Genomic DNA, 12,537 nt, shown 5'->3' on the forward strand with positions numbered 1-12,537 from the left:
TGAATGAATGAATGAATGAATGGGCTATGCCCCCATAGGATGATAATGCTCCCATCCACAGGGCACGAGTGGTCACTGAATAGTTTGATGAGCATGAAAATAATGGAAAACGCTGTCTAAGGAGCCGCTCCAGAATCTCTCATAAGGGTTCAACTGGGTTGAGATCTGGTCACAGAGACGGCCATGACATATGACAACACCATCAACAAAACACCAAATTATGGAATTTCTTGCATCCCTCCTGTAGAGTTCCAGACACTTGTAGAATCTATGCCAAGGTGCATTGAAGCTGTTCTGGCTCATGGTGGCCCAAATAGGGTTGCAATACTACCGGTAATTTACCAAAGTTACCGGAATCTTCAGTAATTTTGGTAATTAAGAGAAAATCTATTGCAATCTATCGTAACTTGTGTAATTTATACTTGAATAACTTTTGAAAAAATATACACCGGATAGGTGCAGTGAAATGTGTTGTTTTACAGGGTCAGCCATAGTAGTACGGTGCCACTAGAGCAAATTAGGCTTAATAGGCTTAAGTGGTTTGCTCAAGGGCACATCGACAGATTTTTCACCTTGTCGGCTCAGGTATTCAAACCAGCGCCCTTTCAGTTACTGGCCCAACGCCCTAACTGCTAGGCTACCTGACACCTTTGATCATCTGAAGTACCCAAAAGAGCCACTAGATGTCTTGTGATAGATTCCATAAAATCCTTGAAAGATACCAAAATTCTAGTAGTTTACTGGTAAACTTTGAAAGTTTCCAGTAATATACCCTCCCTTTGCGACCCTAGGGCCAACGCCTTATTAAGATGCTTTATGTTGGCGTTTCCTTTATCTTGTCAATTACCTGTATGTCATTTACTTTCTTAACTTTGGCTAATGTCATCAGAGACGGTCTTGACATATGGGGTTTTATTCGCACCTGTTCAACAGCCAGCCACACACGGAGACATGAATTTGACCTAATTGATTTACCCTTGAATTTGCACTGGGATGCATTAAATATTGTTCGACCTTCATCATTTTACTTATTAAGGTCGCAGCAGCATCCTTTTTGAAATGTTGAATGCACATTATTACATCACATCTATAAATCAAAGGGGAATGATACATAGGCCTAATGGGAGAAAAACAAAACGCATGACAGTAAATGATCAAATAAACCACAATAAATGTATCTTATGAACTTATCTTAAATCATACTGCTTTACTGAAAATGTGAGGCCTCAGACATGATATGAATGAGGAAAGACTGGCACAAAAATAGCATACTTCCCCATTCCTCAGATCAGAGACCAGAGTAAGGTAATTGGAGCAACAATTGGAATTAAAAATAAAATCTGAGAAGAATGTTTGTTTGAAACTAGTTCTGTAACAACCTGAGAGGTACAGACACAGAGGAAGTGAGGCACAGTTCAGTGAAACATTTAGTTGATTTGGATCAGAATTAATTACAGTATATGCAATTGTGAGAAACAAAAAACCTTTTCAGTGTGGCACTGGCCAGTATTTATTATTTTTATTTAATTTTAATTTCACCTTTATGTAACCAGGTAGACCAGTTGAGAACAAGTTCTCATTTACAACTGCGACCTGGCCAAGATGAAGCAAAGCAGTGTGACAAAAACAACAACACAGAGTGGGATAAACATGGGATAAACAAACGTACAGTCAATAACACAATAGAAAAAGTCTATGCACAGTGTGTGTAAATGAGATAAGATTAGGGAGGTAAGGCAATAAATAGGCTATAGAGGCAAAATAATTACAATTTAGCATTAACACTGGAGTGATAGATGTGCAGATGATGATGTGCAAGTAGAGATACTGGGTTGCAAAAGAGAAAGAAAAAAAAATAACTATGGGGATGAGGTAGTTGGGTGTGCTATTTACAGATGGGCTGTGTACAGGTACAGTGATCGGTAAGCTGCTCTGACAGCCGATGCTTAGAGTTAGAGAGGGAGATATAAGTCTCCAGCTTCAGTGATTTTTGCAATTCATTCCAGTCATTGGCAGCAGAGAACTGGAAGGTAAGGCGGCCAAAGAAGGTGTTGGCTTTGGGGATCACCAGTGAGATATACCTGCTGGAGGGTGTTGCTATGGTGACCAGTGAGCTGAGATAAGGCGAGATAAGGCGGGGCTTTACCTAGCAAAGACTTATAGATGACCTGGAGCCAGTGGGTCTGGCGACGAATATGTCGCAGTGGTGGGTAGTATATGGGGCTTTGGTGACAAAACGGATGGCACTGTGATAGACTACATCCAATTTGCTGAGTAGAGTGTGGCTATTTTGTAAATGACATCGCCAAAGTCAAGAATCGGTAGGATAGTCAGTTTTACGAGGGTATGTTTGGCAGCATGAGTGAAGGAGGCTTTGTTGCGAAATAGGAATCCGATTCTAGATTTAATTTTGTGTTGGAGATGCTTAATGTGAGTCTGGAAGGACAGTTTACAGTCTAACCAGACACCTAGGTATTTGTAGTTGTCCACATATTCTAAGTCAGAACCGTCCTCCTCCCAGCTGTCCACTGCACTGAGGCTAGGAAACACTGTCACCACCGATAAATCTACGATAATTGAGAATTTCAATAAGCATTTTTCTACGGCTGGCCATGCTTTCCACCTGGCTACCCCTACCCCGGGCAACAGCTCTGCACCCCCCGCAGAAACTTGCCCAAGCTCCCCCGCTTCTCCTTCACCCAAATCCAGACAGTTGATGTTCTGAAAGAGCTGCAAAATCTGGATCCCTACAAATCAGCAGGGCTAGTCAATCTGGACACTCTCTTTCTAACATTATCCGCCAAAAGTGTTGCAACCCCTATTACTAGCCTGTTCAACCTCTCTTTCGTATTGTCCGAGATCCCTAAAGATGGGAAAGCTGCCGCGGTCATCCCCCTCTTCAAAGGGGGTGACACTCTAGACCCAAACTGTTATAGACCTATATCCATCCTGCCCTGTCTTTCTAAAGTCTTCGAAAGCCAGGTTAATAAACAGTTCACTGACCATTTTGAATCCCACCGTACCTTCTCCGCTGTGCAATCCGGTTTCCGAGCTGGTCATGGGTGCACCTCAGCCACGCTCAAGGTCCTAAATGATATCATAACCGCCATTGATAAAAGACAGTACTGTGCAGCCGTCTTCATCGACCTGGCCAAGGCTTTCGACTCTGTCAATCACCGTATTCTTATCGACAGACTCAATAGCCTTGGTTTCTCAAATGACTGCGTCGCCTGGTTCACCAACTACTTCGCAGACAGAGTTCAATGTGTCAAATCGGAGGGCCTGTTGTCCGGACCTCTGGCAGTCTCTATGGGGGTACCACAGGGTTCAACTCTCGGGCCGACTCTTTTCTCTGTATATATCAACGATGTCGCTCTTGCTGCTGGTGATTCCCTGATCCACCTCTACGCAGACGACACCATTCTGTATACATCTGGCCCTTCTTTGGACACTGTGTTAACTAACCTCCAAACGAGCTTTAATGCCATACAACACTCCTTCCGTGGCCTCCAACTGCTCTTAAATGCTAGGAAAACCAAATGTATGCTTTTCAAACGTTCGCTGCCCGCACCCACCCGCCCGACTAGCATCAGTACTCTGGATGATTCTGACCTAGAATATGTGGACAACTACAAATACCTAGGTGTCTGGCTAGACTATAAACTCTCCTTCCAGACTCATATCAAACATCTCCAATCCAAAATCAAATCTATAATTGGCTTCCTATTTCTTAACAAAGCCTCCTTCAATCACGCCGCCAAACTTACCCTAGTAAAACTGACTATCCTATCGATCCTTGACTTCGATATACTTCCAATACTCTACTCAGCAAACTGGATGCTGTCTATCACAGTGCCATCCGTTTTGTTACCAAAGCCCCTTATACCACCCAGCACTGCGACCTGTATGCTCTAGTCGGCTGACCCTCGCTACATATTCGTCGCCAGATCCACTGGCTCCAGGTCATCTATAAGCCTATGCTCGGTAAAGCTCCGCCTTATCTCAGCTCACTGGTCACGATAACAACACCCACCCATAGCATGCGGTCCAGCAGGTATATCTCACTGGTCATCCCCAAAGCCAACACCTCCTTTGGCCGCCTTTCCTTCCAGTTCTCTGCTGCCAGTGACTGGAACGAATTGCAAAAATGGAGACTTATATTTCCCTCGCTAACTTTAAACATCAGCTATCTGAGCAGCTAACCGATCACTGCAGCTGTACATAGTCCATCTGTAAATAGCCCACCCAATCTACCTACCTCATGCCCATATGGTTTTTATTTACTTTTCTGCTCTTTTGCACACCAGTATCACTGCTTGCCCATCATCATCTGCTCATCTATCACTCCAGTGTTAATCTGCTAAATTGTATTTACTTCGCTACTATGGCCTATTTATTGCCTTACGTCCTCACGCCATTTGCACACACTGTATATAGACTTTCTTTTTTCTATTGTGTTATTGACCGTACGCTTGTTTATTCCATGTGTAACTCTGTGTTGTTGTTTGTGTCGCACTGCTTTGCTTTATCTTGGCCAGGTCGCAGTTGTAAATGAGAACATGTTCTCAACTAGTTTACCTGTTAAATAAAGGGGAAATTAAAAAATGTAAAAATAATTGTCATACTGCAATGTCTAACATTATTCACTAGAGGTCCATATAGTACACACAAGTGTTTCAGTTCCTTCATACTAGCGTTTCCTAAACTTGGTTCTGGGTTTCCCAAAGTCGGTTCTGAAACTTATTTTGGTGTAACATTATAAAAGGTGCATAAAGGGGTTATAAATGGTTCATAAATAGTTAATTGTTAGTTATTACTTTGTAAGCCTAGATCTGGAATAATAGTTACAACTGTTAATACTAAATTGGCACTAGGCCCACTTAGAAGAATAACAACCATGGACAAACACAAGTGCTGATTTGATTTATCACAAATAAACCAAGACAAATAAAATGTAGGGTACTAGGGGGTAACTAGCCCCCTTTAGAACAATGTCTAATTGCTGACACAAAAAATAACTGTTTGGAGGAAAGAATGGTATGTGGATGAAGGTCATGCTTAGGCGAATAAACTAGGGATTCACAATATATCGGTAAGCATATCGGAATCGGACTATGTTAGCTAAAAATGCCAACATCGGCATCGGCCTGCTGTCTAGTTTAACGCCGATGTGCAAAACCGATGTCAATGCTGACGTGCATACCTACATTATATAACGTAGGTAGATGACGTAATGACGCCGTGAAAAATACAGCGCTACACAGAACAAAAGAAGAAAAATACTAAGCGCACACTTCCAACACCAAAACAAGTTCAAGTCGAGCAGTCATTTAAAAGAGTATGACAATTTCAGCGAGACAACTCAAAGGCGAAATCCATTAACACCAAAATAATGTAATTCATTACCCTTGACAATCAACCGTTCTCTGTCGTGGATGATGTTGGCTTTTGCCGACTGGTATAGCACCTCGAACCCCAATACACACCACCAAGTAGGCGCTATTTTTCAGATGTTGCCCTACCGGAGTTACACAGTATTGTTGAAATGCACATCTTTGAGCTACTTGCTATGGGCATCACTGCTATTAGCTTCACGACTGACATTTGGACCACTGATGTCAGCCCCATGAGCATGCTGAGTCTGACAGCACAGTGGGTAAAAGAGGATTTCGTACTGAGGAAAGCTGTATTGCATGCTCAAGAGTGTGCTGGTTCTCATACCGCTGCTGCCATTTCAATGGAATTTGAGAACATGTTTGAAACATTACGTGAAATGTTACAAACACAGCTGGACAAGATTGAAACGGACACAGTGACGGACACAATGACAGACTGCTTGACATGTATGATGAAATCCCGGTTGAGAATGAACAACAAAACAGCACGGCAAGTAAGTGAAAGAAATAGGTTTTGATTATGTTTTACTGGTAATGGGGACATACGTAAATGCCAACAAAATAACTTTTTGGTCAGTATGTGTGTTTCAACTATTTACCTGTACTAGAATGCTTAAAAGGCCGCTAAATCGATATCTGTTTTTTTTGGCTAGGAAAATATTGGATATCGGTATCGACCAAAAATGTCAAATCAGTGCCTCCCTAGAATAAACTATAAAGGGAAATAAATGGCTACGGTTTAAACTTTTTTAGTAATTTCATGAAATTTTGTTTTTAATAAAGGGACGCTTTTTTAAAGTGCCATGGTAACTGGCCCCTCCCCATGGTAGAAGATTATGGCATAGGGTTTCACACAAGTGTATAGAATCCATTTAATCGACGCTTGGCTGCCATTTGACAAATAAAAATTATCTTGCCACTGTTGTCCATAATAATCTCATCATGTAGTTAGCTATACCTGCTGTGTATCTGCAAACTGTTGGCTAGAGCGCAAATGCAAATACCAGAGTCAGCACATTCGCTACACTTTTTGTGACAAAACTATCAGTAGGCCTAGAGTTGAAAATGTGATGGAAACTCATTTAACTTTTATTTTTTTCTCGTCAAAAGTTATTTTTATGTGCACTACGTATTGACACACTGACTTTTATCAGCAACAAGTACATTTGACTTTATACACTACACTCTTTGAGAGAGGTAGTTAGCAAACCAGGCCAAAGACCCCTCAGAGACACCAATACTCCTTAGCCGGCCCACAAGAATGGAATGGTCTACCGTATCAAAAGCTTTGGCCAAGTCATTAAAAATAGCAGCACAACATTGCTTAGAATCAATGGCAATGGTGACATCATTGAGGACCTTTAAGGTTGCAGTGACACATAGGTATCTCTAGGGTATCTATACAAACAGAGTGAAGGACAAGGACCTCTGAACACCATGTGGTACACCTCTGGAAGATCAGTTCTAACAGACACCCCGAGACCAACCTATTACAAATACAAAGGACATGGTGACATCTGGTGGACAACCAGAGACTTACACAAGAGAGACTTCTGCCGAATTACTCCCCACAGACTGATCGGGCGATTTCACCAGAGAGAGACGACAATGACATACAAGCGTAAATATGTACTTTGCATTTCTAAATCCGAATGATCGGTTGTTAGGGTGGTAAGTATCCACAGTTACGATGAGCGTATTATTCAACTGTATGTACAATAGTTGAATTCCTTTGTCTCTCCTCCTCCCGCTCTCTCGTTCCCCACCCTCTTTCATTGTGTAACCAGCCGTAATATCGGGTTAGTCCACTAGGGACTTTTCATTGCATTATGTTAATATTCAATACTATACTATGTGTGTTTATCTATTTCTGTGCGATTATTTCATTAGTTAGTAAATAAATAATTAAGCCAATTTTTGTAAGCTGATTCATCATGGAGACTAGGGTTTGTGCAGATTTTTAGGATATTACGACGTTCAGAATGAGACTGAAATAGGAGCAAATGATTGATGGATGACGGCTAGTATATCGAGATATTTTGATTTTTTTGAGTTGATTCGGGAAACGGTAACTCGCTAAATAAACTTTTTCTGTGGTGCCCCAGATTACTACTAAATTAATTGTTATATGATTAATTTAATCGCGTAATAATTGAACGTGATATGTAATTATTCAATGAATAGCCATCATTGCATTAATGATAGCAACGTCACGACAAAGCCTACACCCCAAATTTGGCCCTTCAAAAAATATTAGTTGTCTAGTTGTCTTATTTTAATTATTTAAATAAAATAAGGAGGGAAATGTAATAGTCATGTTACTATTAATATCCGCACTATGAGGAGATTTGATGTAAAGTCCCTCTTTTTATCTCACCTGCACATTCATTTCCCTTGTTCTCTCTTTGTTGTTCTTTTCCCATACAATCCATTATGTACAATTGTATTAAATATTATTTGAATAATGTAAGATTTTAAATCCCAGCAGTCTATAAAATGACTTTCAGGAGCAAAAGGCTTTCAATAGTTTAAGGCTTTCCTACTTGTATATTTAAAAACAATTATAGATCTAACTTCAAATCAAATCAAATTGTATTGGTCACATACACATGGTTAGCAGATGTTAATGCGAGTGTAGTGAAATGCTTGCGCTTCCAGTCCGACAGTGCAGTAATATCTAACAAGTAATCTAACAAATTCACAACGACTACCTTATACACACAATGTAAGGGGATGGAATACGAATATGTACATATAAATATATGGATGCGCGATGGCCGTGCGGCATAGGCAAGATGCAATAGATGGCATAAAATAGAGTATATACAGTGGGGAGAACAAGTATTTGATACACTGCCGATTTTGCAGGTTTTCCTACTTACAAAGCATATAGAGGTCTGTAATTTTTATCATAGGTACACTTCAACTGTGAGAGACGGAATCTAAAACAAAAATCCAGAAAATCACATTGTATGATTTTTAAGTAATTAATTTGCATTTTATTGCATGACATAAGTATTTGATACATCAGAAAAGCAGAACTTAATATTTGGTACAGAAACCTTTGTTTGCAATTACAGAGATCATACGTTTCCTGTAGTTCTTGACCAGGTTTGTACACACTGCAGCAGGGATTTTGGCCCACTCCTCCTCCATACAGACCTTCTCCAGATCCTTCAGGTTTCGGGGCTGTCGCTGGGCAATACGGACTTTCAGCTCCCTCCAAAGATTTTCTATTGGGTTCAGGTCTGGAGACTGGCTAGGCCACTCCGGGACCTTGAGATGCTTCTTACGGAGCCACTCCTTAGTTGCCCTGGCTGTGTGTTTCGGGTCGTTGTCATGCTGGAAGACCCAGCCATGACCCATCTTCAATGCTCTTACTTAGGGAAGGAGGTTGTTGGCCAAGATCTCGCGATACATGGCCCCATCCATCCTCCCCTCAATACGGTGCAGTCGTCCTGTCCCCTTTGCAGAAAAGCATCCCCAAAGAATGATGTTTCCACCTCCATGCTTCACGGTTGGGATGGTGTTCTTGGGGTTGTACTCATCCTTCTTCTTCCTCCAAACACGGCGAGTGGAGTTTAGACCAAAAAACTCAATTTTTGTCTCATCAGACCACATGACCTTCTCCCATTCCTCCTCTGGATAATCCAGATGGTCATTGGCAAACTTCAGACGGTCCTGGACATGCGCTGGCTTGAGCAGAGGGACCTTGCGTGCACTGCAGGATTTTAATCCATGACGGCGTAGTGTGTTACTATTGGTTTTCTTTGAGACTGTGGTCCCAGCTCTCTTCAGGTCATTGACCAGGTCCTGCCGTGTAGTTCTGGGCTGATCCCTCACCTTCCTCATGATCATTGATGCCCCACGAGGTGAGATCTTGCATGGAGCCCCAGACCGAGGGTGATTGACCGTCATCTTGAACTTCTTCCATTTTCTAATAATTGCTGCCTTCTCACCAAGCTGCTTGCCTATTGTCCTGTAGCCCATCCCAGCCTTGTGCAGGTCTACAATTTGATCCCTGATGTCCTTACACAGCTCTCTGGTCTTGGCCATTGTGGAGATGTTGGAGTCTGTTTGATTGAGTGTGTGGACAGGTGTCTTTTATACAGGTAACGAGTTCAAACAGGTGCAGTTAATACAGGTAATGAGTGGAGAACAGGAGGGCTTCTTAAAGAAAAACGAACAGGTCTGTGAGAGCCGGAATTCTTACTGGTTGGTAGGTGATCAAATACTTATGTCATGCAATAAAATGCAAATTAATTACTTAAAAATCATACAATGTAATTTTCTGGATTTTTGTTTTAGATTCCGTCTCTCACAGTTGAAGTGTACCTATGATAAAAATTACAGACCTCTACATGCTTTGTAAGTAGGAAAACCTGCAAAATCGGCAGTGTATCAAATACTTGTTCTCCCCACTGTACATATGAGATGAGTAATGTAGGATATGTAAACATTATTCAATTGGCATTAGTTAAAGTGACTAATGATACCATTATTAAATCAATTTATTAAAGTGGTCAGTGATTTGAGTCTGTATGTTGGCAGCAGCCTCTCTATATTAGTGAATGTTGTTTATTAACAGTCTGATGACCTTGAGATATAAGCTATTTTTCAGTATCTCGGTCCCAGCTTTGATGCACCTGTACTGACCTCGCCTTCTGGATGATAACTGGGTGAATAGGCAGTGGATCAGGTGGTTGCTGTCCTTGATGATCTTTTTGGCCTTCCTGTGACATCAGGTGCTGTAGGTGTCCTGGAGGGCAAGTAGTTTTCCCCCGGTGATGCGTTGTGCAGAACGCACTACTCTCTGGAGAGCCTTGCGGTTGAGGACGGTGCCGTGGCTGTACCAGGCGGTGATACAGCACGACAGGATGCTCTCGATTGTGCATCTGTAGAAGTTTGTGAGGCTTTTCGGTGACAAGCCAAATTTCTTCAGCCTCCTGAGGTTGAAGATGCGCTGTTGCGCCTTCTTCACCACGCTGTCTGTGTGGGTGGACCATTTCAGTTTGTCTGATGTGTACGCCGAGGAACTTAAAACTTTCCACCTTCTCCACTACTTTCCCATCGATGGTGATAGGGGGGTGCTCCTTCTGCTGTTTCCTGAAGTCCACGATCATCTCCTTTGTTTTGTTGACGTTGAGTGAGAGGTTATTTTCCTGACACCACACTCCGAGGGCCCTCACCTCCTCCCTGTAGGCTGTCTCGTCGTTGTTGGTAATCAAGCCTACCACTGTTGTGTTGTATGCAAACTTAATGATTGAGTTGGAGGTCTGCATGGCCACGCAGTCATGGGTGAACAGGAAGTACAGGAGAGGGCTGAGAACGCACCCTTGTGGGGCCCCAGTGTTGATGATCAGCGGGGTGGAGATGTTGTTTCCTATCTTCACCACCTGAGGGCAGCCTGTCAGAAAGTCCAGGACCCAGTTGCACAGGGTAAGGTCGAGACCCAGGGTCTCAAGCTTAATGATGAGTTTGGAGGGTACTATGGTGTTGAATGCTGAGCTGTAGTCAATGAACAACATTCTTACATAGGTATTCCTCGTGTCCAGATGGGATAGGGCAGTGTGCAGTGTGATGGCGATTACATCGTCTGTGGACCTATTGGGGCGGTAAGCAAATTGGAATGGGTCTAGGGTATCAGGTAGGGTGGAGATGATATGATCCTTGACTAGTCTGTCAAAGCACTTCATGATGACAGATGTGAGTGCTACGGGGCGATCGTCATTTAGTTCAGTTACCTTAGCTTTCTTGGGGTACAGGAACAATGGTGGCCATCTTGAAGCATGTGGGGACAGCAGACTGGGATAGGGATTTATTGATTATGTCCGTAAACACACCAGCCAGCTGGTCTGCGCATGCTCTGAGGATGCGGCTAGGGATGCCGTCTGGGCCGGCAGCCTTACGAGTGTTAACACGTTTAAATGTTTTACTCACATCGGCCACATTGAAGGAGAACCCGCAGTCTTTGGTAGCGGGCCGTGTCGGTGGCACTGTATTGTCCTCAAGTGTGCAAAGAAGTTGTTTAATTTGTCTGGGAGTGAGATGTTGATGTCCGCGACGGGGCTGGTTTTCTTTTTGTAATCCGTGATTGTCTGTAGACCCTGCCACATATGTCTCGTGTTTGAGCCATTGAATTGCGACTCTACTTTGTCTCTATACTGACACTTTGCTTGTTTGATTGCCTTGCAGAGGGAATAGCTACACTGTTTGTATTCGGTCATGTTTCCAGTTGCCTTGCCATTAATAAATGCGGTGATTTGCACTTTCAGTTTTACGTGAATGCTGCCATCAATCCACAGTTTCTGGTTAGGGAAGATTTTAATAGTCACATTGGGTACAACATCTCCAATGCACTTCCTAATAAACTCACTCACTGAGTCAGCGTATACATCGATGTTATTGTCTGAGGCTACCCTGAACACATCCCAGTCCACGTGATCGAAGCAATCTTGAAGCGTGAAATTCGATTGGTCAGACCAGCGTTGGATAGACCTAAGCACGGATGCGACCTGTTTTAGTTTCTGCCTGTAGGAGGGGAGCAACAAGATGGAGTCATGGTCAGATTTACCAAAGGGAGGGTGGGAGAGGGCGGGGGAGGGCCTTGTATGCATCGCAGAAGTTAGAGCAGTAGTGGTCCAATGTTTTGCTCGAGCGGGTGCATTAATCAATGTGCTGGTAGAATTTAGGTAACCTTGTTCTAACATTAGCTTTGTTAAAATCCAGAGATACAATAAATGCAGCCACAGGATATATGGTTTCCAGTTTACATAGAGTCCAGTGAAGTTCTTTTAGGGACATCGAGGTATCTGCTTGGGGGGTATACACGGTTGTGACTATAATTGAAGAGAATTATCTTGGAAGATAATTCGGTCGGCATTTGATTGTAAGGAATTCTAGGTCAGGTGAACAAAAGGATTTGAGTTCCTGTATGTTGTTATGATTACACCATGAGTCGTTAATCATGAGGCATACACTCCTACCCTTCTTCTTACCAGAGAGATGTTTGTTTCTGTCGGCGCGACGCATGAAGAAACCCGGTGGCTGTACCGACTCTGACAACACATCTCAAGTGAGCTATGTTTCCGTGAAACAGAGAATGTTACAATCTCTGATGTCTCTTTGGAAGGCAACTCGT

General features: G+C 42.6%; 1 long non-coding RNA gene across 1 annotated transcript in view; it reads right to left on the minus strand.

The window, feature by feature from the left end:
* LOC139545356 (uncharacterized) overlaps nucleotides 1-12,537 on the minus strand; it is a 30,282-nt gene that overhangs the window by 13,023 nt on the left and 4,722 nt on the right. The gene's annotated exons all lie outside the window — the stretch shown is intronic.

This window comes from Salvelinus alpinus, chromosome 19 (assembly GCF_045679555.1).
Source record: "Salvelinus alpinus chromosome 19, SLU_Salpinus.1, whole genome shotgun sequence".
Taxonomy (NCBI): domain Eukaryota; kingdom Metazoa; phylum Chordata; class Actinopteri; order Salmoniformes; family Salmonidae; genus Salvelinus; species Salvelinus alpinus.